Below are 27,211 nucleotides of genomic sequence, written 5' to 3'. Positions count from 1 at the left end.
CTCCCTGCATTTCACAATTACTCATGAGTCATGACACTCACACACACACACACCCGAATGCGCTCTCATAAATGCATGACCTGCCCTGTAATTCAATGAATGATTTTGAGAAAAAATATTGATGTGTGTTGATGTTTTTTTTTGCTTATATTGCATTTATTTCACACTAGGAGATGATGTTTATAGGGAAATAGTTGACAGCGAGTGTAATGGGGTGGGACGAAAAAAAATATATATTTTTAATTATTATGTTCGGCTTCTATGAAAAAAAGCGGCTACTGAATGGACTGAGCTAGACACTTCTCTTGGTCCAATAGAATTCGAGTGGTTATGCATATTAGACCTGACCGTACCATGGGAACGTTCCCAAAGTCACTCACACGATAAATTTATACTTTATAAAAAATATTATTTATAGAATGACAAAATTTTCTGATAATTTATACTTAAGATTTATTTAATGAATTATTCCGGCGAAGTATTTATAATAGAGATCCTTGCAGAGGTATTTGTCTCTATACTCGTTACACCCTACTATCTATATATGTTTAAGCTCATTAATGTTTGTGTGTCAAGTGTTGTTGCCATCTAGCGTATGAGTGTGTAGGGCCAATTTCAAATGAGAGTGACTTAGATGCCGGCAGTGGACTTTAATGTGATTACCACCAATACCCCTAGATATTAAGGAAAAATAGGGAAGGGTTCCTAAGAGCAATAGATGACTTCGAAAGTAATATCTTGTATTATAGATGACTCCGAAAACCATATGCTGCATGATCAATGATTCGGAAAAAATATCCATTGTAATTCATATTACTCCGAAAATTATCTATTTGCTTTTAGACAACTTCGAAAGTAATCTTTTATATTACAGATTACTCCGAAAATAATCTAGTGTATTATAGATAACTCCGAAAGTCATCTATTGTGATATAGATGATTCCGAAAGTCATTTATTTTAATACAGATGGCTCTGAAACTCATCAATGGAACTATTTATGACTCCGAAAGTCATCTATTCTTCTATAGATGACTCCGAAAGTAATCATTTATATTATAGGTAACTCCGAAAGTCCTCTATGGTACTATATATGACTCCGAATGTCAATTATTGTATTAGAGTTGACTCCGAAAGTCAACTATTGTAATATAGATGATTCCGAAAACCATATATTGCTTTATAAATGACTCCGAAAGTAATCTATTATATTATAGGTAACTCCGAAAGTCCTCTATGGTACTATATATGACTCCGAATGTCAATTATTGTATTAGAGTTGACTCCGAAAGTCAACTATTGTAATATAGATGATTCCGAAAACCATATATTGCCTTATAAATGACTCCGAAAGTAATCTATTATATTATAGGTAACTCCGAAAGTCATCGATTGTGCTATATATTACTCCGTATGTCACTTATTGTATTAGAGGTGACTCCGAAAGTCTTCTATGGTGCAATATATTACTTCGAATGTCAATTATTGTATTAGAGTTGACTCCGAAAGTCAACTATTGTAATATAGATGATTCCGAAAACCATATATTGCCTTATAAATGACTCCGAAAGTAATCTATTATATTATAGGTAACTCCGAAAGTCCTCTATGGTACTATATATGACTCCGAATGTCAATTATTGTATTAGAGTTGACTCCGAAAGTACTCTATGGTACTATATATGACTCCGAATGTCAATTATTGTATTAGAGTTGACTCCGAAAGTCATCTATTGTTATATAGATGATTCCGAAAACCATATATTGCCTTATAAATGACTCCGAAAGTAATCTGTTATATTATAGGTAACTCCGAAAGTCATCTATGGTGATATATATATGACTCCAAATGTCAATTTTTGTATTAGAGGTGATTCCGAAAGTCATATATTGTAATATAGACGACTCCGAAAACCATATATTGCCTTATAAATGACTCCGAAAGTAATATATTGTATTATAGGTGACTCCGAAAGTCCTCTATGGTGCTATATATGACTCCGAATGTCAATTATTGTATTAGAGGTGACTCCGAAAGTCATCTATTGTAATATAGATGACTCCGAAAACCATATATTGCCTTATAAATGACTCCGAAAGTAATCTATTATATTATAGGTAACTCCGAAAGTCCTCTATGGTACTAAATATGACTCCAAATGTCAATTATTGTATTAGAGTTGACTCCGAAAGTCATTTATTGTTTATAGATGACTCCGAAAGTCATATATTATATTAAAGGTGACTCCGAAGGTCCTCAATGGTACTATATATGACTCCGAATGTCAATTATTGTATTAGAGTTGACTCCGAAAGTCAACTATTGTAATATAGATGACTCCGAAAACCATATATTGCCTTATAAATGACTCCGAAAGTAATCTATTTTATTATATGTTACTCCTAAAGTCCTCTTTGGTACTTTATATGACTCCAAACGTCAATTATTGTATTAGAGTTGACTCCGAAAGTCATCTATTGTCATATAGATGATTCCGAAAACCATATATTGCCTTATAAATGACTCCGAAAGTAATCTATTCTTTTATAGGTAACTCCGAAAGTGCTATGGTGCACAATATTACTTCGAATGTCAATTATTGTATTAGAGTTGACTCCGAAAGTCAACTATTGTAATATAGATGATTCCGAAAACCATATATTGCCTTATAAATGACTCCGAAAGTAATATATTATATTATGGGTGTCTCCGAAAGTCCTCTATGGTACTATATATGACTCCGAATGTCAATTATTGTATTAGAGTTGACTCCGAAAGTCAACTATTGTAATATAGATGACTCCGAAAACCATATATTGCCTTATAAATGACTCCGAAAGTAATCTATTATATTATAAGTAACTCCGAAAGTCCTCTATGGTGCAATATATTACTTCGAATGTCAATTATTGTATTAGAGTCGACTCCGAAAGTCAACTATTGTAATATAGATGATTCCGAAAGCCATATATTGCCTTATAAATGACTCCGAAAGTAATCTATTATATTAAATGTGACTCCGAAGGTCCACTATGGTACTATATATGACTCCGAAAGTCAACTATTGTAATATAGATGATTCCGAAAACCATATATTGCTTTATAAATGACTCCGAAAGTAATCTATTATATTAAATGTGACTCCGAAGGTCCTCTATGGTACTATATATGACTCCGAAAGTCATCTATTGTAATATAGATGATTCCGAAAACCATATATTGCTTTATAAATGACTCCGAAAGTAATCTATTATATTATAGGTAACTCCGAAAGTCCTCTATGGTGCAATATATTACTTCGAGTGTCAATTATTGTATTAGAGTCGACTCCGAAAGTCAACTATTGTAATATAGATGACTCCGAAAACCATATATTGCCTTATAAATTACTCTGAAAGTCATATATTATATTAAATGTGACTCCGAAGGTCCTCTATGGTACTATATAAGACTCCGAATGTCAATTATTGTATTAGAGTCGACTCCGAAAGTCAACTATTGTAATATAGATGATTCCGAAAACCATATATTGCCTTATAAATGACTCCGAAAGTAATCTATTATATTAAATGTGACTCCGAAGGTCCTCTATGGTACTATATATTGCTCCGAAAGTCAACTATTGTAATATAGATGATTCCGAAAACCATATATTGCTTTATAAATGACTCCGAAAGTAATCTATTATATTATAGGTAACTCCGAAAGTCCTCTATGGTGCAATATATTACTTCGAGTGTCAATTATTGTATTAGAGTCGACTCCGAAAGTCAACTATTGTAATATAGATGACTCCGAAAACCATATATTGCCTTATAAATTACTCTGAAAGTCATATATTATATTAAAGGTGACTCCGAAGGTCCTCTATGGTACTATATAAGACTCCGAATGTCAATTATTGTATTAGAGTTGACTCCGAAAGTCAACTATTGTAATATAGATGATTCGGAAAACATATATTGCCTTATAAATGACTCCGAAAGTAATCTATTATATTAAATGTGACTCCGAAGGTCCTCTATGGTACTATATATGACTCCGAAAGTCATCTATTGTAATATAGATGATTCCGAAAACCATATATTGCTTTATAAATGACTCCGAAAGTAATCTATTATATTATAGGTAACTCCGAAAGTCCTCTATGGTGCAATATATTACTTCGAGTGTCAATTATTGTATTAGAGTCGACTCCGAAAGTCAACTATTGTAATATAGATGACTCCGAAAACCATATATTGCCTTATAAATTACTCTGAAAGTCATATATTATATTAAATGTGACTCCGAAGGTCCTCTATGGTACTATATAAGACTCCGAATGTCAATTATTGTATTAGAGTTGACTCCGAAAGTCAACTATTGTAATATAGATGATTCGGAAAACATATATTGCCTTATAAATGACTCCGAAAGTAATCTATTATATTAAATGTGACTCCGAAGGTCCTCTATGGTACTATATATGACTCCGAAAGTCAACTATTGTAATATAGATGATTCCGAAAACCATATATTGCTTTATAAATGACTCCGAAAGTAATCTATTATATTATAGGTAACTCCGAAAGTCCTCTATGGTGCAATATATTACTTCGAGTGTCAATTATTATATTACAGTCGACTCCGAAAGTCAACTATTGTAATATAGATGACTCCGAAAACCATATATTGCCTTATAAATGACTCCGAAAGTAATCTAGTGTATTATAGATGAGTCCATATGTCATCTATTGTATTATAGGTAACTCCGAAAGTCATATATGGTGCTATATATGACTCCGAATGTCAATTTTTGTATTAGAGGTAATTCCGAAAGTCATCTATTGTAATATAGATGACTCCGAAAACCATAAATGACTCCGAAAGTAATATATTATATTATGGGTGTCTCCGAAAGTCCTCTATGGTACTATATATGACTCCGAATGTCAATTATTGTATTAGAGTTGACTCCGAAAGTCAACTATTGTAATATAGATGACTCCGAAAACCTTATAAATGACTCCGAAAGTAATACATTGTATTATACATGAACCCGAAAGCCATCTATGGTACTATATATGACTCCGATAGTAATCTAGTGTATTATAGGCGACTCTGAAAGCCATTTATTGTTTTACAAATGATTCCAAAGTCATCTATTATGTTATAGATGTCATCTGTGGTATTAAAAATTGCTCTGAAAGTCCTCGTATTCCTATCCTTGAATTGTAGATTACTCCGAAATTTGATTTTTTTTAGAAACGACTCCGAAAGTTATCTACGGTATTATAGATGGCTCCCAAAGTCATGTATTGTTTTATAGATGACTCCGAAAAGACATTTATTTTTATACAAATGACTCCGAAAGTCATAGAATCTTTTATATATTACTCCGAAAGTCATCAAATGCATTATAGGGGATTTCGAAAGTCATATATAGTATTATAGGTTACTCCGCAAATCATATATTTTAGACGAATTCGAAAATTATTTGTGTTGTTATAGATGACTTTGGGTCAATTGGGAAATTTTGAGAATTTTTTTCTCTGAAGGCGATTTTTTAATTTTATCTTCGAATTCCAAAATGATAATTTTAAATTACATACAAAGTTTATAGATTACGAAATATATTTAATTGGGAATTTATATCTATTTTTAGTATTAATGCAAAAAATTTTACAAAAAATTCTTCATCGTGGATTTGTTAAAAAATATTTTTTCAATAATCGTGGATTTTTTAAAAAATATTTTTCCAATAATTGTGGATTTTTTAAAAAATATTTTTTCATTAATCCTGGATTTTTTTAAAAAATATTTATTCAATAATCGTGGATTTTTTAAAAAATATTTTTTCAATAATCGTGGATTTTTAAAAAATATTTTTTCAATACGCGTGTATTTTTTAAAAAATATCTTTTCAATAATCGTGGATTTTTTAAAAAATATTTTTCCAATAATTGTGGATTTTTTAAAAAATATTTTTTCATTAATCCTGGATTTTTTTAAAAAATATTTTTCCAATAATCGTGGATTTTTTAAAAAATAATTTTCCAATAATCGGGGATTTTTTTAAAAATATTTTTCCAATAATCGTGGATTTTTTAAAAAATATTTTTTCAATAATCGTGGATTTTTTAAAAAATATTTTTTCAATAATCGTGGATTTTCTAAAAAAATATTTTTTCAATAAATGTGGATTTTTTGAAAAAATATTTTTTCAATAATCGTGGATTTTTTAAAAAATATTTTTTCAATAATCGTGGATTTTCTAAAAAATATTTTTTCAATAAATGTGGATTTTTTGAAAAAATATTTTTTCAATAATCGTGGATTTTCTAAAAAATATTTTTTCAATAAATGTGGATTTTTTGAAAAAATATTTTTCCAATAAATGTGGATTTTTAAAAAATATTTTTTAATAATCGTGGATTTTTTAAAAAACTTGTTTTTCAACAATCGTGGATTTTTTTAAAAAAATATTTTTTCAAAATCGTGGATTTTTTAAAAAAATATTTTTTCAATAATCGTGGATTTTTAAAAAAAATATTTTTTTCAATAATCGTGGATTTTTTAAAAAATATTTTTTCAATATTCGTGGATTTTTTAAAAAATATTTTTTCAATATTCGTGGATTTTTAAGAAAATATTTTTTCAATATGTTTATTGATTATTCTTGGCTATCCTTCCCTTATTTTGCCCCTTTTTAAAGGCATGTTTGAATGAAAAATATTGCAAACAAAATATTATAAAGCAAATTAATGATTTGAAACTATCTAATACAATATTGAGAGTAAGCAAAAGGAAAAATATCAAATCAAAAAGGAAAAAAGAAGAAGAGAGACAAAACTAAAACAAAAACTACAATAAATGCATTGATTAAGTTTCAATATGTTTTATTTTACCGCAAACTGTATCTCAGCTGATCTGGGGGGGGGTAGAAATGAAATTATGAGATTTTTCTTATTTCTGCTTCTTCCTACGATTACAACAACTAAAGACTATACAAAATGCGCATATTTAGTAAGCGTTTTAATGGTGGTTTCAAATCATTTTCTTATCAGCCATCGTCTAAGCTAGACTTCAATTGCATTTCAACAAAACAAAAAAAAAGTTTGCAAAGGAAAACAAAAATCAAGCAGAGAGCAATATTTGTTTGTGAATTAAAAACATATTTGGAAATAATTGACTGAATATCCTGTATTACAATTTTATTTTGTGACCGACACTAACGGGTAAACAAATTGGAGAGCCACATCCTTGTATGCAAATTTTATTGGGAAGGTTCTTCTTTTTGTCAATTGGAATTTACTCGTTTTTGCGATCACAAATTATGAAATTGTATTGAAAAGACAACAATTACAACAACATGGAGTGGAAATTGTTAACAAAGGATTATTAAAATTATTGAAACCAGCCAAGGATTAGTTAAGGATTATCGAATTAAAAAGTGAATTAAGTGAAATTAAATAAAACGAATGAAACTCCCAATGGACTTATTGTGCGGCTTTTAAATTCTCAGAGAATATTTTTTTTTGGAAGAGTTAACAAAAAACTACACTCGTTTTTGTGTAAACAACACTCACGTATTTTAAAACATGTGTGTATTTGAAGGGGAACAGAATGTGAGAAATTTTACTCTTGAAACAAATAAATAATAAAAATGAAAAACCATTTGGAATGTACAAATTTTCTTGACCGGTCACCTATATAAAAAAATGAAATTGACCTTTGACTTAGGCAAAGTCCGATATTTTTAAATTCGTCCTATTTTGGGGTAAACGAATTGATCTTGAAATTTCGCTTAGAATACTGTAATAGCGAGGAAATGCATAGGACGACAGCGTTTATCCCGTTCAAGTGTGCAGCATATTGACGAGGGCTGAAAAGTCCCGGACCCAAAAAATATTTTTGAAAAGTATACAAATAATTATGGAAATAATCGATTTAATTTCCCATTGTAATTATTACATATCAAAAAAATTCATAATTATTAAAACACATCGTCCATTAGAACAAAAATAATAAATTTAAATTAATTCATTAAAAAATATATTTTTTAAATTTGCCCTATTTTAAGGAAACGAATTGATTTTGAAATTTCGCTTGCACCACTGTAATAGTGAGGGGATGCATAAGACGACAGCGTTTATCCCGTTCAAGTGTGCGGCGTATTGACGAGGGCTGAAAAGTCTCGGACCCAAAAAATATTTTTGAAAATATTCCAATAATTGTGAAAATAATTGATTTAATTGCCCATTGTAATTATTACATATCAAAAAAATCATAATTATTAAAACACATCGTCCATTAGAAAAAAAATTAAATTTAAATTAATTAATTAAAACCTATTTTTTTTTAAATTTGTCCTATTTTAAGGAAACGAATTGATTTTGAAATTTCGATTACACCACTGTAATAGTGAGGGAATGCATAGGACGACAGCGTTTATCCCGTTCAAGTGTGCAGCATATTGACGAGGGCTGAAAAGTCCCGGACCCAAAAAATTTTTTTTAAAAAAATATACAAATAATTATGAAAATAATCGTTTTAATTGCCTATTGTAATTATTAGATATCAAAAATCATAATTATTAAAACACATCGGCTATTAGAAAAAAAAAAAATTAATTCATTAAAAAATATTTTTTTAAATTTGTCCCATTTTAAGGAAACGAATTGATTTTGAAATTTCGGTTACACCACTGTAATAGTGAAGGAATACAAGGGACAACAGCGTTTATCCCGTTCAAGTGTGCAGCATATTAGCCAGGGCTGAAAAGTCCCGGACCAAAAAAATATTTTTGAAAATATACAAATAATTATAGAAATAATCGATTTAATTGCCCATTGTAATTATTACATATCAAAAAAAAACATTATTAAAAAATCTTAATTATTAAAACACATCGTCCATTAGAAAATATATTAAATTTAAATTAATTAATTAAAACATATTTATTTTTTTAAAAATGTATCCTATTTTAAGGAAACGAATTGATTTTGAAATTTCGGTTACATCACTGTAATAGTGAAGGAATACAAGGGACAACAGCGTTTATCCCATTCAAGTGTGCAGCATATTAGCCAGGGCTGAAAAGTCCCGGACCCAACAAATATTTTTGAAAATATACCAATAATTATGGAAATAATCGATTTAGTTGCCCATTGTAATTATTACATATCAAAAAAAAAAATCATAATTATTAAAACACATCGTCCATTAGAAAAAAATAATAAATTTGAATTAATTAATTAAAAAATATTATTTTTTTAAATGTATCCTATTTTAAGGAAACGAATTGATTTTCAAATTTCGGTTACACCACTGTAATAGTGAGGGAATGCATAGGACGACAGCGTTTATCCCGTTCAAGTGTGCAACATATTAACCAGGACTGAAAAGTCCCGGACCTAAAAATATTTTTTGGAAAATTTACAAATAATTATGAAAATAATCGATTTAATTGCCCATTGTAATTATTACATATCAAAAAATTCACAATTATTAAAACACATCGCCCATTACAAAAAAAAAAAAAAAAAAAAATAAATTTAAATTAATTCATTAAAAAATATTTTTTTTTGAATTTGTCCTATTTTAAGGAAACGAATTGATTTTGAAATTTCGGTTACACCACTGTAATAGTGAGGGAATGCGTAGGGCGACAGCGTTTATCCCGTTCAAGTGTGCAGCATATTAGCCAGGGCTGAAAAGTCCCGGACCCAAAAAATATTTTTGAAAATATACCAATAATTATGGAAATAATCGATTTAGTTGCCTATTGTAATTATTACATATCAAAAATTTCATAATTATTAAAACACATCGGCTATTAGAAAAAATTAAATTAAAATTAATTAATTAAAAAATATATATTTTTTAAATTTGTCCTATTTTAAGGAAACGAATTGATTTTGAAATTTCGGTTACACCACTGTAATAGTGAGGGAATGTATAGGACGACAGCGTTTATCCTGTTGAAGTGTGCAGCATATTGGCGAGGGCTGAAAAGTCTCGGACCTAAAAATATTTTGCTAAATTTACAAAAAATTATGGAAATAATCGATTTAATGGTCCATTGTAATTATTACATATGAAAAAATTCATAATTATTAAAACACATCGCCCATTCAAAAAAAAAAAAAAAAAAAAAAAATTAAATTTAAATTAATTAAAAAATATTTTTTAAAAAAAATTTATCCTATTTTAAGGAAACGAATTGATTTTGAAATTTCGGTTACAGCACTGTAATACTGAGGGAATACATAGGACGACTGCGTTTATCCCGTTCAAGTGTGCGGCATATTAGCCAGGGCTGAAAAGTCTCGGACCCAAAAAATATTTTTGAAAAGTATACAAATAATTATGGAAATAATCGATTTAATTGCCCATTGTAATTATTACATATCAAAAAATAATCATAACTATTAAAACACATCGTCCATTAGAAAAAAAAATATTAAATTTAAATTAATTAACAAAAATTTTTTTTTTTTAAATTGATTCTATTTTAAGGAAACGAATTGATTTTGAAATTTCGGTTACACAAATGTAATAGTGAGGGAATGCATAGGACGACAGCGTTTATCCCGTTCAAGTGTGCAGCATATTGACGAGGGCTGAAAAGTCCCGGACCCAAAAAATATTTTTAAAAAAATATACAAATAATTATGAAAATAATCGTTTTAATTGCCCATTGTAATTACTACATATCAAAAAATTCATAATTAAAAAAAATCATAATTATTAAAACACATCGTCCATTAGAAAAAATATTAAATTTAAATTAATTAATTAAAAAATATATTTTTTTTAAATTTTTCCTACTTTAAGGAAACGAATTGATTTTAAAATTTCGGTTACGCCACTGTAATAGTTAGGGAATGTATAGGACGACAGCGTTTATCCCGTTCAAGTGTGCAGCATATTAGCCAGGGCTGAAAAGTCCCGGACCCAAACAATATTTTTGAATATATAAAAATAATTATGGAAACAATCGATTTAATTGCCCATTGTAATTATTACATATCAAAAAAAATCATAATTAAAAAAATCATAATTATTAAAATACATCGGCTATTAGAAAAAAAAATTTAATTAAAATTAATTAAAAAATTTTTTAGAAATGTATCTTATTTTAAGGAAATGAATTGATTTTGAAATTTCGGTTACACCACTGTAATAGTGAGGGAATGCATAGGACGACAGCGTTTATTCCGTTCAAGTGTGCGGCATATTAGCCAGGGCTGAAAAGTCCCGGACCCAAAAAATATTTTTGAAAATATACAAATAATTATGGAAATAATCGATTTAATTGCCCATTATAATTATTACATATTAAAAAATAATCATAATTATTAAAACACATCGTCTATTAGAAAAAATATTAAATTTAAATTAATTAATTAAAAAATATTTTTTTAAAAATTTATCCTATTTTAAGCAACCGAATTGATTTTGAAATTTCGGTTACACCACTGTAATAGTGAGGGAATGCATAGGACGACAGCGTTTATCCCGTTGAAGTGTGCAGCATATTAGCCAGGGCTGAAAAGTCCCGGACCCAACAAATATTTTTGAAAATATACAAATAATTAAGAAATTAATCGTTTTAATTGTCCATTGTAATTATTACATATCAAAAAATTCATAATTATTAAAACACATCGTCCATTAGAAAGAAAAAAAATTAAATTTAAATTAATTAATTAAAAAATATTTTTTTTTTAAATTTGTCCTATTTTAAGAAAACGAATTGATTTTGAAATTTCGGTTACACAACTGTAATAGTGAGGGAATGCATAGGACGACAGCGTTTCTCCCGTTCAAGTGTGCGGCATATTGACGAGGGCTGAAAAGTCTCGGACCCAAAAAATATTTTTGAAAGTAACGAATTGAATTTGAAAACGAATTGATTTTGAAATTTCGAAAACAACGTTTTAATTGCGACAGTATGCATATGATGACAGCGTTTATCCTGTTCAAGTGTGCAGCATATTACCCAGGGCTGAAAAGTCCCGGACCTAAAAATATTTTGCTAAATTTACAAATAATTATGAAAACTATCGATATTATCAACCTTTTGTAATTTTTTATATAAAAAATTATAATTTTTAGAAAACATTGTCCATTAAAAATAAAATTAAAATTAATTAATTAAAAAAGTATATTTTTTTTAAAAACTGATGCTATTTTAAGGAAACGAATTAATTTTGAAATTTCGGGTACAACATTGCAATACTAACAAAATGCTTAAGACAACAGCGTTTATCCCGTTCAAGTGTGCAGCATATTAGCCAGGGCTGAAAAGTCTCGGACCCAAAAAATATTTTTGAAAGTAACGAATTGAATTTGAAAACGAATTGATTTTGAAATTTCGAAAACAACGTTTTAATTGCGACAGTATGCATATGATGACAGCGTTTATCCTGTTCAAGTGTGCAGCATATTAGCCACGGCTGAAAAGTCCCGGACCTAAAAATATTTTGATAAATTTACAAATAATTATGAAAACTATCGATATTATCAACCTTTTGTAATTTTTTTATATAAAAAATTATAATTTTTAGAAAACATTGTCCATTAAAAATAAAATTAAAATTAATTTATTAAAAAAGTATATTTTTTAAAACTGATTCTATTTTAAGGCACCGAATTGATTTTGAAATTTCGGGAACAGCATTGCAATACCAATAAAATGCTTAAGACAACAGCGTTTATCCCGTTCAAGTGTGCAGCGTATTGACAAGGGCTGAAAAGTTCCGGACCCAAAAAAATATTTTTTAAAAATTTACAAATAATTATGGAAATAAGCGATTTAATTTTCCATTGTAATTTTTTCGTATCAAAAAAATTCAAAATTATTAGGACACATCGTCCATTACAAATAAAATAAAATTAAATAATTAAAAAATATTTATTTTTAAAAATTGATTATATTTAAAGGAAACGAATTGATTTTGAAATTTCGGGTACAACATTGCAATAGTAACAAAATGCTTAAGACAACAGCGTTTATCCCGTTCAAGTGTGCAGCATATTAGCCAGGGCTGAAAAGTCCCGGACCTAAAAAATATGTTTGAAAATTTATAAATAATTATGGAAATAATTGATTTAATTGTCCATTGTAATTTTTCAAAATTTAAATACATTTCAAAATTTAATATTTCCAAGTATTAATTTAAATAATTTGAATTTATAGAATTTTCACTTAGGTCCGGGACTTTTCAGTCCTTGTCATTAAGCAGCACACTTTAACGTGATAAACGCTGTTATGTTAAGCATATTATTCTTAATACGACTGTGTATTTGAAATTTCGAGATCAATTCGTTTAATCAAAATTAATTAATTACATTAAAAAATATTAAAAAATAATTATTTATTTATAATTTTCTTATATAAAATATTCCGTGTTTACAGACCACCTAACCTATTGAAATTATAAAAAATATGTTCCAAAATCGAATATTTCCATGTATTATTCAAAAAAATTGTTGTGTTTGGAATTTTTTCTTAGGTCCGAGACTTTTCAGCCCTGGCCATTATGCTGCACACTTAAACGGGATAAACACTGTTGTGTTAAGCATATTATTCTTAGTTAGGCTGTGCACTTGAAATTTCGAGATCAATTCGTTTACCCAAAAATTAATTATTTAAATTTAAAGAAAAAAATTAAAAAATATTTATTTATTTTTATTTTTTTTATATAAAATTTTCCGTGTGTACAGACCACCTAACCTATGAAAATTGTAAAAAGTATGTTTCAAAATTATATAATTCCATGTTTTAATTGAATAAATTAGATATTTTGGAATTTTTTCTTAGGTCCAAGACTTTTCAGCCCTGGCTAATATGCTGCACACTTGAACGGGATAAACGCTGTTGTGTTAAGCATATTATTCTTAGTAAGGCTGTGCGCTTGAAATTTCAAGATCAATTCGTTTACCCAAAATTAATTATTTAAATTTTAAAAAATTATTATTATATTTAAAAAAATTATTATTATATTTAAAAAAATTATTAAAACAATTTTTAATGTTCATAGAACACATTTTTACGGAAACTTTATAAATATGCCTCAAAATTATATATTTCCATGTTTTAATTGAATTTTTTCTTAGGTCCGAGACTTTTCAGCCCTGGCCATTATGCTGCACACTTGAACGGGATAAACGCTGTTGTGTTAAGCATATTTTTCTTGCTAAGACTGTGTTCTTCAAATTTCTAGATCAATTCGTTTACCCAAAATTAATTAATTAAATTAAATATTATTAAAAATATATTATTTATTTTTAATTTTCTTACACAAAATTTTCAATGTTCATAGAACACTTTTTTCTCGGAAACTTTATAAATATGCCTCAAAATTATATATTTCCATGGTTTAATTGAATAAATTTGATATGTTTGGCATTTTTTCCTACGTCCGAGACTTTTCAGCCCTGGCCATTATGCTGCACACTTGAACGGGATAAACGCTGTTGTGTTAAGCATATTATTCTTAGTAAGGCTGTGTACGTGAAATTTCGAGATCAATTCGTTTATTCAAAATCAATTCATTAAATTAAAAAAAAAAAATTAAAAAACAAGAATTATTTATTTTTATTTTTCCTATATAAAATTGTTTGTGCTCGAAAGCCACCTATCCTTTGGATATTAAATAAATATGCTTTAAAATCAAATGCTAACACGTTTTATTTGAAAAATTGCAGATTGTGGGATTTTCTGTGAGGTCCGAGACTTTTCAGCCCTGGCCATTATGCTGCACACTTGAACGGGATAAACGCTGTTGTGTTAAGCATATTATTCTCAGTTAGGCTGTGTACTTGAAATTTCAAGATCAATTCGTTTGAGCAACATTAATTATTTAAATTTAAAAAAAAAAATTATTAAAAAAATAATTATTTATTTTTTTTATTCTTATATAAAATTTTCAATGTTCATAGAACATCTTTTTTTCGGTGACTATATAAATATGCCTCAAAATTATATATTTCCATGTTTTAATTGAATAAATTTGATATGTTTGGCATTTTTTCTTAGGTCCGAGACTTTTCAGCCCTGGTCATTATGCTGCACACTTGAACGAGAGAAACTTTGATGTGTTAAGTATATTATTCATAGTAAGGCTGTGCACTTGAAATTTCTAGATCAATTCGTTTACCCAAAAATTAATTATTTGAATTTAAAAAATATTTAAAAAATAATATTTATTTTTATTATTCTTATATAAAATTTTAAACGTTCATAGAACATCTTTTCTTCCGTTATTATTTAAATATGCCTCAAAATTATATATTTCCATGCTTTAATTGAATAAATTTGATATGTTTGGCATTTTTTCTTAGGTCCGAGACTTTTCAGCCCTGGCCATTATGCTGCACACTTGAACGGGAAAAATGCTGTTGTCTTAAGCATATTTTTCTTAGTAAGCCTGTGAAGTTGAAATTTCAATATCAATTCGTTTACGCAAAACCAATTACATAATTAAATTAAAAACATATTAAAAAAATAATTTATTTTTTATTTTCCTATATAAAATTTTTTGTGTTCGCAGGCCACCTATCCTTTGGATATTAAATAAATATGCTTTAAAATCAAATACTAACACGTTTTAATTGAAAAATTGCAGATTGTGGGATTTTCTGTGAGGTCCGAAACTTTTCAGCCCTGGCCATTATGCTGCACACTTGAACGGGATAAACGCTGTTGCGTTAAGCATATTGTTCTTACTAAGACTGTGTACTTTAAATTTCGAGATCAATTCGGTTACCGAGAATTAATTGTTCAAATTAAAAAAAAAAAATATTAAAAAAATAATTATTTATTTTTATTATTCTTATATACAATTTTTAATGTTCATAGAACATCATTTCTTCGGTAACTATATAAATATGCCTCAAAATTATATATTTCCATGTTTTAATTGAATCAAGTAGACATTTTGGAATTTTTTCTTAGGTCCGAGACTTTTCAGCCCTGGCCATTATGCTGCACACTTGAACCGGATAAACGCTGTTGTGTTAAGCATATTTTTCTTAGTAAGCCTGTGCACTTGAAATTTCAATATCAATTCGTTTACCCAAAAATTAATTATTTAAATTAAAAAAAAAAATATTAAAAAAATATGTATTTATTTTTATTATTCTTATATGAAATTTTCAATGTTCATAGAACATCTTTTTTTCGGTAACTATATAAATATGCCTCAAAATTATATATTTCCAGGTTTTAATTGAATAAATTTGATATGTTTGGCATTTTTTCTTCGGTCCGAGACTTTTCAGCCCTGGTCATTATGTTGCACACTTGAACGGGATAAATGCTGTTGTGTTAAGCATATTATTCTTAGTAAGACTGTGTACTTGAAATTTCGAGATCAATTCGTTTAAGCAAAAACAATTAATTAAATTAAATATTATTAAATTAAAAAAAATATATTATTTATTTTTAATTTTCTTACACAAAATTTTCAGTGTTCAAAGAACACATTTTTACGTAAACTTTAAAAATATGGCTCAAAATTATATATGTATTTCCATGTTTTAATTGAATAAAGTAGAGATTTTGGAATTTTTTAGGTCCGAGACTTTTCAGCCCTGGCCAATATGCTGCACACTTGAACCGGATAAACGCTGTTGTGTTAAGCTTATTATTCTTAGTAAGGCTGTGCACTTGAAATTTCAAGATCAATTCGTTTACGCCAAACCAGTTAATTAAATTAAATATTATTAAAAAATACATAAATTATTTATTTTTAATTTTCTTACACAAAATTTTCAGGTTTCAAAGAACACATTTTTCTGAAAATTTTTAAATATGGCTCAAAATTATATATTTCCATGTTTCAATTGAATAAATTTGATATGTTTGGCATTTTTTCTTAGGTCCGAGACTTTTCAGCCCTGGCCATTATGCTGCACACTTGAACGGGATAAACGCTGTTGTGTTAAGCATATTATTCTTAGTGAGGCTGTGCACTTGAAATTTCGAGATCAATTCGTTTACGCAAAACCAATTAATTAAATTAAATATTATTAAAAATATATTATTTATTTTTAATTTTCTTACACAAAATTTCCAGTTTTCAAAGAACACATTTTAACGGAAACTTTATAAATATGCCTCAAAATTAAATATTTCCATGTTTTAATTGAATAAATTTGTTATGTTTTCCATTTTTCTTAGGGCCGAGACTTTTCAGCCCTGGCCATTATGCTGCACACTTCAACGGGATAAACGCTGTTGTGTTAAGCATATTATTCATAGTAAGGCTGTGCACTTGAAATTTCTAGATCAATTCGTTTACCCAAAAATTAATTATTTGAATTTAAAAAATATTTAAAAAATAATATTTATTTTTATTATTCTTATATAAAATTTTAAACGTTCATAGAACATCTTTTCTTCCGTTATTATTTAAATATGCCTCAAAATTATATATTTCCATGCTTTAATTGAATAAATTTGATATGTTTGGCATTTTTTCTTAGGTCCGAGACTTTTCAGCCCTGGCCAATATGCTGCACACTTGAACGGGATAAACGCTGTTGTGTTAAGCATATTATTCTTAGTAAGGCTGGGCACTTGAAACTTCAAGATCAATTCGTTTAAGCAAAAACAATTAATTAAATTTAAAAAATTATTAAAAAAATAATTATTTTTTTATTTTTCTTATATGAAATTTTCAATGTTCATAGAATATCTTTTGTTCGTTAACTATATAAATATGCCTCTAAGTTATATATTTCCATGTTTTAATTGAATAAATTTGTTATGTGAGGCATTTTTCTTAGGTGCGGGACTTTTCAGCCCTGGCCATTATGCTGCACACTTGAACGGGATAAACGCTGTTGTGTTAGGCATTTAATTCGCTTTGCGAGGGTGTCCATAAAATTTCAACATCAATTCGTTTTCCAAAAAAAAATCAAATATTTGTTCATAAAAAAAAACTCTATAAAAAATAAAATAAAAAAATCTAAATTAAGTATAAAATTAATATTTTTATTATAACACTGCCACTCAAAAATACAAATCTGCACCTTTTAATAATCGTTTTATTCTCCAAAGAAGAACAAACTACCACCAACCCACAAAGCAAAGCAAAAACATTTCCAATAAAATCCATTTATTATCAAATATCCGCTTAAAACTCTCTCCCACACACATACACACATATAAATGGTAACAAAACTGCAATAAAAATGTACATTTTATTATTTGTGTACAGCTGCTAAAAGTTAAACAAAAAAGTTTTTTATTTTATTTATTTTATATGCAAAGCTTGTTGTGGAGGGCCCTCATATGTATGTGTGCATATCAAACAGCATTGTGTGGAGGATGTGTGTGTGTTTTTCGGTGTATTTCCGTTTCCATGTGTTTATTGTTGCTGCTGCATCTGGGCTAAACAAATTTGTAAAATGGAGGGACATCCCCCAAACTCCCCTTCTTTCTCCATCCACTGGGTATTTGTGTTGCCGATATTAAAACAAAGATAACCAAATATACAAATCCTCACAAACACACACATTGACGCGAATTTATACAAATAACCTGCATAAGCCCGGCCTTGTTAAAATAGCAAATTGCATGGCGTTTTCTGTTCTGTTCCATTCTTGTGATAAACCCAAAAAGAGGACAACCAGCTGCTGCAACAACTGCTGCTGGTGGTGGTGCTACATTCATTCAATTTGTTGCATTGAAGTTGTTGTTGTTGTTGCCCGAACTCATATGCAAATATTTATTGGTATGAATAATAAAATCCTAACCTAACTTTTTATCTCTGGAAATACATAAACATGAGAATTTGTGTTGCATATTTTTGGGGTTGTTACGTTCATTTTAATGGTTTACAGGTATTGCAAATTGAAATTAAATCAGGGTTTATTGAAAGTAGGTTAATGAAAAGCAGCAAAACTGCAGCGGATTATTAAACAAATTATCTTCTATGCAATGGAAATTATCTGCAGCGCCCAAGCAAATCATATAAAGGGTGATCCATTTAGAGGTTCCTATTTTCTTTAAAGAAAAAAACACAGAAAAATCAAATTGAACCAGGAATGTTTATTATCGTTTGAAAGAACATTCGATGGCATTTATTTTTTGCAGAATATGTCTAACAAATATTGGCCGAGGCTACGTCTAAGACTGTCTGTCCGTAGAGTCCAATTTTCGCTGAAACATTCGAATATTTCGACTTGTGACTGACGAATGACAAAAGTGATGTTTTCCGCCAAGGCATAAATCGAAGCGGGGTTGTCCGTATACACTTTAGACTTTACATAATTCCACAGGAAAAAGTCTAACGGAGTGATATGAAACGATCTTGGTGGCCAATCGACTGGTCCAAAACGTGCTTACCGAAGTGTTCTTTGATTGATGCGATGTGTGGGAAATGGCGCCGTTTTGTTGAAACCAAATTTCGCCGAGATTACGAGCTTCAATTTCAGACATCAAATAGTTGGTAATCACGCAAGAACGGTCGCCATTGACGATGAAGTCCTAACCAGCAATATTTTGAAGAAATAGGGTCCGACGATTCCGCCGACCCACAAACCGTCAATCCCACGACGGCCGGTTCTATGTACCGGATTGACCCGAGGAACCATCTTCTCGACCAGGGGCCATTACCTCAGCAACTACTTGTTCGTGTTCGTCTTTATTTTTATTTTGGGAGCGGCATGTCCCGGAATGCCTGCTCCGGATTTTTTTGGTCCGTGCCAGGATTGAGAGTAACCCCGGGCCATGGTTCTGGACCGTTTGTCAACGTCTCATCCACCATAGGTCGGTGTCAATGAGATGCAACGGGTGCCAAGGATGGGTGCATTTCAGAAACTGTTCAGGCCTCACCTACCTGAGGGAGTATTACGACAGGGTTTATGTTGCCTCGTGCTGCGCCAATATGAACCCCAGTGAGTCTTCATCATCAACATCATCGGATTATGAAACTCCCCCGCAATCTCCCAGACAGCAGTATCAGCAGTAGCCGTTAACACCGCGTATTGCTGTCCCAGTTCCTGAGGATGTAACATTCTTGCAGTTTAACTACGACGGTCTTCGAACCAAGATCAATGAGATCGTGGACTTTATGAGTCGGAGAAATATTATGGTCGCGGCGATCCAGGAAACGAAGCTGAGCAACAACTGCAGTCTTCGGAGTTGTGATGGATACAGTGTTCTTCGCCAGGATCGTACGAGAAGTGGGGGTGAAGGGCTTGCATTCCTACTGCACCAGTCTGTCCAGTACAGACCTATCTCGCCTGAGCTAGACTCTAGTGACCCATACTTGGAGTGTATGGGGGTAGCGGTAAGGTGTGAATCCGCCGAGATAGAACTGCTGAATGTGTATATCCCGCCGGTCAATAGCTGTTGCGAGGTGATAACCGGCTGGTCCTAGGGGATTTCAATGCACATCACGAGTTATGGCATTCAGCTCTAGGGAATGACCAGAGAGGTACAGATCTGGCTGAGCAAATAGATAGCTCCACATTCTGCACTGCGAACGAGGACGCACCCACCAGGATTAGAGGAGACTACCACAGTTCGCCTGAAATATCCATCGTGTTACCTGGTCTGACGAATGACGTGACATGGCAACCCGTCATTTCCCTTGGGTCGGACCATCTCCCAATCCTCATCTCCATAAACAGACCACCAGACTTCATAACCTCTGAACGCCGCACTTTCATTAATCATGGAAAAGCGGATTGGCAAGTTTTCAGAGAGTTCACTACTCAAGGCTTCAGAGAACTGCCCAGTCCCTCTGATGTTCGGGTAGCAGAGAGGAAGTTCCGAGACATCAGACATCATCCCTGCGGGTCGAATACCTGAAATAAGACCCAATTTCCCAGCAGAGGCGACGGGATTAGCTAATGAGCGTGATGAGCTCCGCCGTACGAACCCTAACGACCCCAGAGTCAGGGAACTGACAATGGAAGTCAATAGATTGATTAGTCAGTGAACACAAGCGGAAAAAGTGGCTAGAACATCTGAAGTGCTGCAACATTGGAGCCGGCTGTAATAAATTGTGGACAATGGTTAAGGCGCTATCGAACCCTGGAAGGAAAGACGATGGGACATCTGTCACGTGTCACGTGGCTGTGACAGATCCGAAGAGGTGCGCTGGCTATTTCTGCCGAAAATTTATCAAGCACCCCGATAGCGACCGGTCGAAGAGAAGTGTTTTGCGTCGTTTACGATCTCTTCCAGCCGAAGAAGAACCGCCACATCCATCTGCATGGATGATGTTGCAGATGTTATCCGAGACGCAAAGTCATCCAAAGCGCTTGGACCTGACGGAATTTCTATGGTGACGCTAAAACAGCTGGATTACCCAGGAGTCGAGTATTTAGGTAAGGTCCTCAACTTATCGCTAGCCACCCTAATAGTTCCCGATGCCTGGAAGATGGGCAGGGTGGTCCCGCTGCTGAAACCTGGCAAAGATGCCAGTAAAGGTGAGTCGTACAGGCCGATTTCACTTCTATCACCAGTAGCAAAGATACTCGAGGCATTACTCCTCCCCAGCATCAGAACGTGTTATCCAGTTGCAGATCATCAACACGGGTTCCGGAAGCAGCACAGTACCACAACAGCACTGCACGCCATTTCCACATATATTGGACGAGGACTCAGCCAGGACAAACCATGTCACAGCACAGTGATGGTAGCATTGGATCTGACCACAGCGTTTGATACGTTCAGCCATGCTAGGCTGTTCGAGGATATCGAGAATACTACCCTCCGGCCTTGTCTGAAACGCTGGGTCATCAACTATTTGTGTGGTCGCCAGTCATACGTGGAATTCAGAGACAGGAAGTCCAAATCCCGTAAAGTGAAGCAGGGAGTTCCCCAAGGAGGGGTGATATCTCCGGAACTGTTTAACCTCTACCTCTCTGCAATTCCACGCCCTCCCGACGGCATTGAGTTAATTACGTACGCGGATGATTGTACACTCATGGCGTCAGGTCCCAATATCGGTAACGTTTGTGAAAGGCTAAATGCCTATCTCATTGATCTTGTAGAGTTTTTCCACGCGAGGAATATGAAAATATCCACCACTAAGTCAACAGCCACACTGTTCACCACATGGACGGCGCAAATGAAGCTCCCACTGAATGTGCAGGTCGACGGTGCAACTATTCCGACCACCAACTACCCCAAAGTCCTAGGGGTCACATTCGATTGCATGTATAAGTCGTCCCAGCATACTACAGTTATCTGCGATAAGCTGAGAAACAGGAACAAGGTCCTCAAGTCCCTAGCCGGCAGCACTTGGGGTGCGGATAAACAAACCTTGTTAACCACATACAACGCGTAGGCCGGTCTGTGGTAAGCTATGCGGCGCCAGCGTGGTTTGCTAACGTAAGTGATACGCAATGGGATAAACTACAAATCTGTCAGAATGCTGCCCTGTGAACAGCTACAGGGTGTCACCTCAAGTCTGCAGTGGACCATTTACATGAGTAGACAAAGATCCTTCCTGTGAGTCGTCACAACAAGATGTTGACGAGCAGTACTTGCTTGGATGCTATAGGCAAGACCACCCAAATCACCATCTGGTGGATATGCCTGAACCGCCTAGGCGAGTTAGGGAGGATTATAGAGATCTAGAGAGAGAGGGGTCCAAAGATATAAAAGAGAACCTCTGGATCAACGTGCATACCAGGCAGGGTTAAGAGACATTCATACTGATGCGGTTGCAGAGGCTCTGGCAGCCTACAGTGTGAATATAGTCCTCGAAGATCATCCACCACCCGTGGCAGCGGAAGAACAGCAGCTGCCAAGACAAACGAAAGTCGTGTTGGCGCAACTTAGATCTGGTTGGTGCAGCCGCCTCAATTCTTACTGGGCCAGGATTGATGGCACGCGGAATATCTGCCCAGCATGTGGCACCGGTCCGCATACTACGCAGCACCTGTTGAACTGCCCAGCCAACCCGACTGACTTAACTCCTCTCTCTCTCTCTTTGGACTAATCCAATTTTTTTGATTTTTTTATGATGGAATATTTTTCAAGGCTCACCTGAGGTCGACAGATCTCCAGGAGTAGATTTTAAAAAAAATATTTTTTCAATCATTTTTAATTTTTTTCATCGAAATGTTGAGGATTTTTTCAAAGAATATTTTTCAAGGCTCACCTGAGGTTGGCAGACGTACAGGTGTGGATTTTTCAATAAATATTTTCGTAGAAATTTCCAAAATTTTTAGGCTCACCTGAGTTCGACTGGATTTTTAAATAATATTTTTAAATAAATTTTTTAATGGAAGGTTTTTAAATTGCTGTAAAATAATTCCACATTAATCTCAGGATTTGTTGTTTTTAAATTATAAAAATAAAAGTTTTATTTAAAGAGGTATGTAGTTAAAATTGATTTAATTTCGGGAAAGGCAAAGAATACTAGTTTCTACACTACATTTTAAAGAAAAACTTTCAAGATTTTTAGAGAATATTTTCCAAATTTTTTTTTTTTTTAGGCTTGAGGTAGGTGTAAATAGTTCTATGGATGCTTTTTTAAAGAATATTTTTCAATAATTTTTAAATTTTTTCATAGAAATTTTCAAATATTTTTTTCAAGAGCTCACCTAATGTCGTTGAATAAATTTTGTCAAGTATATTTTTCAATAATTTTTTTCATAGAAATTTTCAAGATTTTTAAAGATTATTTTTTTAAATTTTTTCAAGTCTCACTTGAGGTCAACAGACCTCCAGTCGTAGATTTTTTAAGAATATTTTTCAAAAATTATTTATATGTTTTTAATGCTTTTATAAAAGTTTTCAAGCTTTTTTTAAAGAATATTTTTCAAGAATTTTTTGAGACTCAGCTGAGGTCAAGTGATTATTTTTAAAGAATACTTAGCAATATTTGTTGTCTTTTTTATAGAAATTTCCAAAAATGCTAAAAGAATTTTTTTCAGGTTCGAGTTTGGAATATTTTTCAATTTTTTTATAGCACTTTTCAAAAATTTTAAAGATTTTTTTGAGATTCACCTGAGTTCGGCAGACTTTTAAGCTTGATTTTTTAAAAATATATTTTAAAATGTTTTCAAAGAAAATTTCAAAAAATGTTTGAAAAATTTTAACGAATATTTTTCTATATTTTTTAATTTTTTCATAGATTTTTTGAGATTCACCTGAGTTCGGCAGACCTTTAAGCGTGAATTTTTTAAAAATATATTTTAAAATGTTTTCAAAGAAAATTTCAAAATTGTTTGAAAAATTTTAACGAATATTTTTCTATATTTTTTTTTAATTTTTCATAGATGTTTTTAAAGAATTTTTCATAGATTTTTTGAGATTCACCTGAGTTCGGCAGACCTTTAAGCGTGAATTTTTTAAAAATATATTTTAAAATGTTTTCAAAGAAAATTTCAAAATTGTTTGAAAAATTTTAACGAATATTTTTCTATATTTTTTTTTAATTTTTCATAGATGTTTTTAAAGAATTTTTTGACGCTCACTTGAGGTCGACAGAGCACCAGACGAGGATTTTTTAAAGAATATTTTTAAATATTTATTAATTTTTTGTCATAAAAATTTTCAAAAATCTTTAATGTTTTTTTTTGTTTAGGTTGACCTGAGGTTGACAGACTTCCGGCGAGGATTTTTAAAGAATATTTTTCAATACTTTTAAAATTTTTAATAGCGGTTTTCAAAAATTTGTTAAAGATTTTTTTTTGAGATTCACCCGCGATTATTTAACAGTACATTTTTCAATCTTTTAAAATTTTTTTCATAGAAATTTCCAAAATTTTTAAAATTAAATAATTTTTTAGGACTAAATGAGAAGTTTTCATAGAAATTTTAATTGTTTTTTTAGAATTTTTATAAAATATTTTTCTATATTTTTTAATTTTTTTATTGATATTTTTAAATATTTTAATTGGATTTTTTAACGCTACCTGACATCGACAGACCTCCCGGCGTGATTTTTTTTAAAGAATATTTTTCAATATTATTTAAATTATTTCATAGTAATGATGAGATCCAGTGGCGTGGATCGAAACTATAGTATTCCCTGCCTTACCCCTTGGCGAACAATGCCAAATCTTTTCCACTAATAAACTAGTTGTTTTAAAATATTAAAACAACAACAATATGATTAAGCCAGACTATTTTGAAAAAACAAAATTGCAAACGCTATCCCAATAAAAAACGCCACAATGTTTCTAATTTCATAGTAATTTTCAAATGCTTCAAAATATTTTGTTAAGGTTCGGCAGACGCCAAGGCGAGGATTTTTAAAAGAGTATTTTTGAATATTTTTTAAAATTTCTCATAGAATTTTTCAAATGTTTATGGACCTCAATTGACCCTTGAAATCTTCAAACCTAGATATATATTTGAAAAAATATTTTTCTAAAATCCACTTCTGGTCGCCCTTTGAATTATTGTTTTAAATCCGAGGCTGGTGACGCTTGAAAAAAAATATTTTTTTTTTAATTTAAGTTTAAATCGGCCTCCGGTGATCCTGGAACAAATTATTGAAAACATATTTTTGTAAAAAGTCCACGCCTGCAGGAATATCTGCTACGGGTGACCCTAGGAAAAAATCTTGAACAAATATATTTTTTAATCTATCGGCTGTGGCCTTGGAAAAAATTCTTGAACAGTATTATTAAAAATTTGCGCCAAGAAGTCTTTCGGTCTCTGGTGATCCTTGGAAAAATTCTTGAAAAAATATTCTTACATTTTTTTAAAGAATTATTTTGACGCTGACCTGAGGTCGACAGACGTCCAATCAATCTATATTTTTAAACTTGTTTTCATAGCAATTTTCAATTTTTAAAAATTTTTTGAGGCTCACCTGAAGTCGACAGATTTCCAGACGTGAATTTTTTAACAATAATTTTTAATATTTTTAATTTTTTTCATAGCAATTTTCAAATTTTTTTTAAAGAATTTTTTTGAGACTCACCTAACATCCAGGGTTAAACTTTTAAAGAATATTTTTTAATATTTTTTAATTAAAAAAATTTCAAAATTCAATGAAAATATTTTTTCAAGACACACCTCAGGTAATTTTTTTTATTAATTAATATTTTAATTTTTTCATAGAAGTTTTGAACAATTTGTTTATGGCTCACGTCAGTTTGACTGACGGAAGCTTGGATTTAAAATTTGTTTTTAAATTCTAATTTATTTTTTAGATTTTTTTTTAAATTTTGTCAAGGCTCGACTGAGGCCAGTTGACCCACAATACCTCAAAAAAAAAAAAAAAAAAAAAAAAAAACTTGAAAAATTCCACCCCTGAAATTCTGTCGACTTCAGGTGAACCTTAAAAGAATTATCGAAAAAACATTTTTTCATGTATTTAAAAAATTCATGACTCGTGATCTTCGAAAAAATGAAAACGTGACCATTTAAAATATATTTTATTCACCGCCTGATGACACCTGATATTTTTTTTAAATTCATTTCTGGTCACACTTGGAAATATATATATTTATATATATTTTTTTAATCCACTGCTGGTATCGCTTGAAAAAAGTATCCGGTGACCTTGGGAAAAATTATTGAAAACATGTTTTTGTAAAAAACCACGCCTGCGGGACTATGATGAAAAAATATGTTTTTAAATCTATCGGGCTCGGTGGCCCCTAGGAAAAATTCTTGAAAAAATGGGTTTCTAAAAATTTACTCTTGGAAGTGTTTCGGCCTCCGGTGATCCTTGGAAATACTTGAAAAAATAGTTTCTTAAAAATGTACGCCTGGAGGACTATCGACCTCAGGTGACACCCTTGGAAAATATCTTAAAAAAATATATATTTTTTAAATCTATCGGCCTCGGTGGCCCTTGGGAAAAAATGCTGAAAAAATTGGTTTTTAAAAATTTACTCCTGGAAGTCTTTCGGTCTCCGGTTATCTATGGAAATAATTTTGAAAAAATGTTTTCTTAAAAATGTACGCCTGGAGGACTACCGGCAACCGGTGACCCTTGGAAAAACTCTTGAAAAAAATATTTTTTTAAATCTGTTGGACACGGTGACCATTGGGAAAAATTTTTGAAAAAAAATTGGTTTTTAAAAATTTACTCTTGGAAGTCTTTCGATCTCCGGTGATCTTTGGAAAATTATTTGAAAAATTATTCTTTAAAAAATACGCGCCTTTGGATATATCGGCCTCAATTGACCCCTGAAAAAATCTTCAATTAAAAAAAAATAATTATTCACCACCTGGTGACCCTTGAAATATATATTTTTTTTAATTCACTCCTGTGGCTTTATTC

General features: G+C 31.0%; 1 protein-coding gene across 2 annotated transcripts in view; it reads right to left on the bottom strand.

Annotated features, from left to right (window-relative positions):
- Positions 1-27,211, bottom strand: part of LOC141403842 (uncharacterized) — a 233,195-nt gene that overhangs the window by 25,104 nt on the left and 180,880 nt on the right. The window lies entirely within an intron of this gene.

This window comes from Musca autumnalis, unplaced genomic scaffold (assembly GCF_047663935.1).
Source record: "Musca autumnalis isolate F117 unplaced genomic scaffold, ASM4766393v1 scaffold_4, whole genome shotgun sequence".
Taxonomy (NCBI): Eukaryota; Metazoa; Arthropoda; class Insecta; order Diptera; family Muscidae; genus Musca; species Musca autumnalis.
This window is presented reverse-complemented; position numbering and strand designations above follow the sequence as displayed.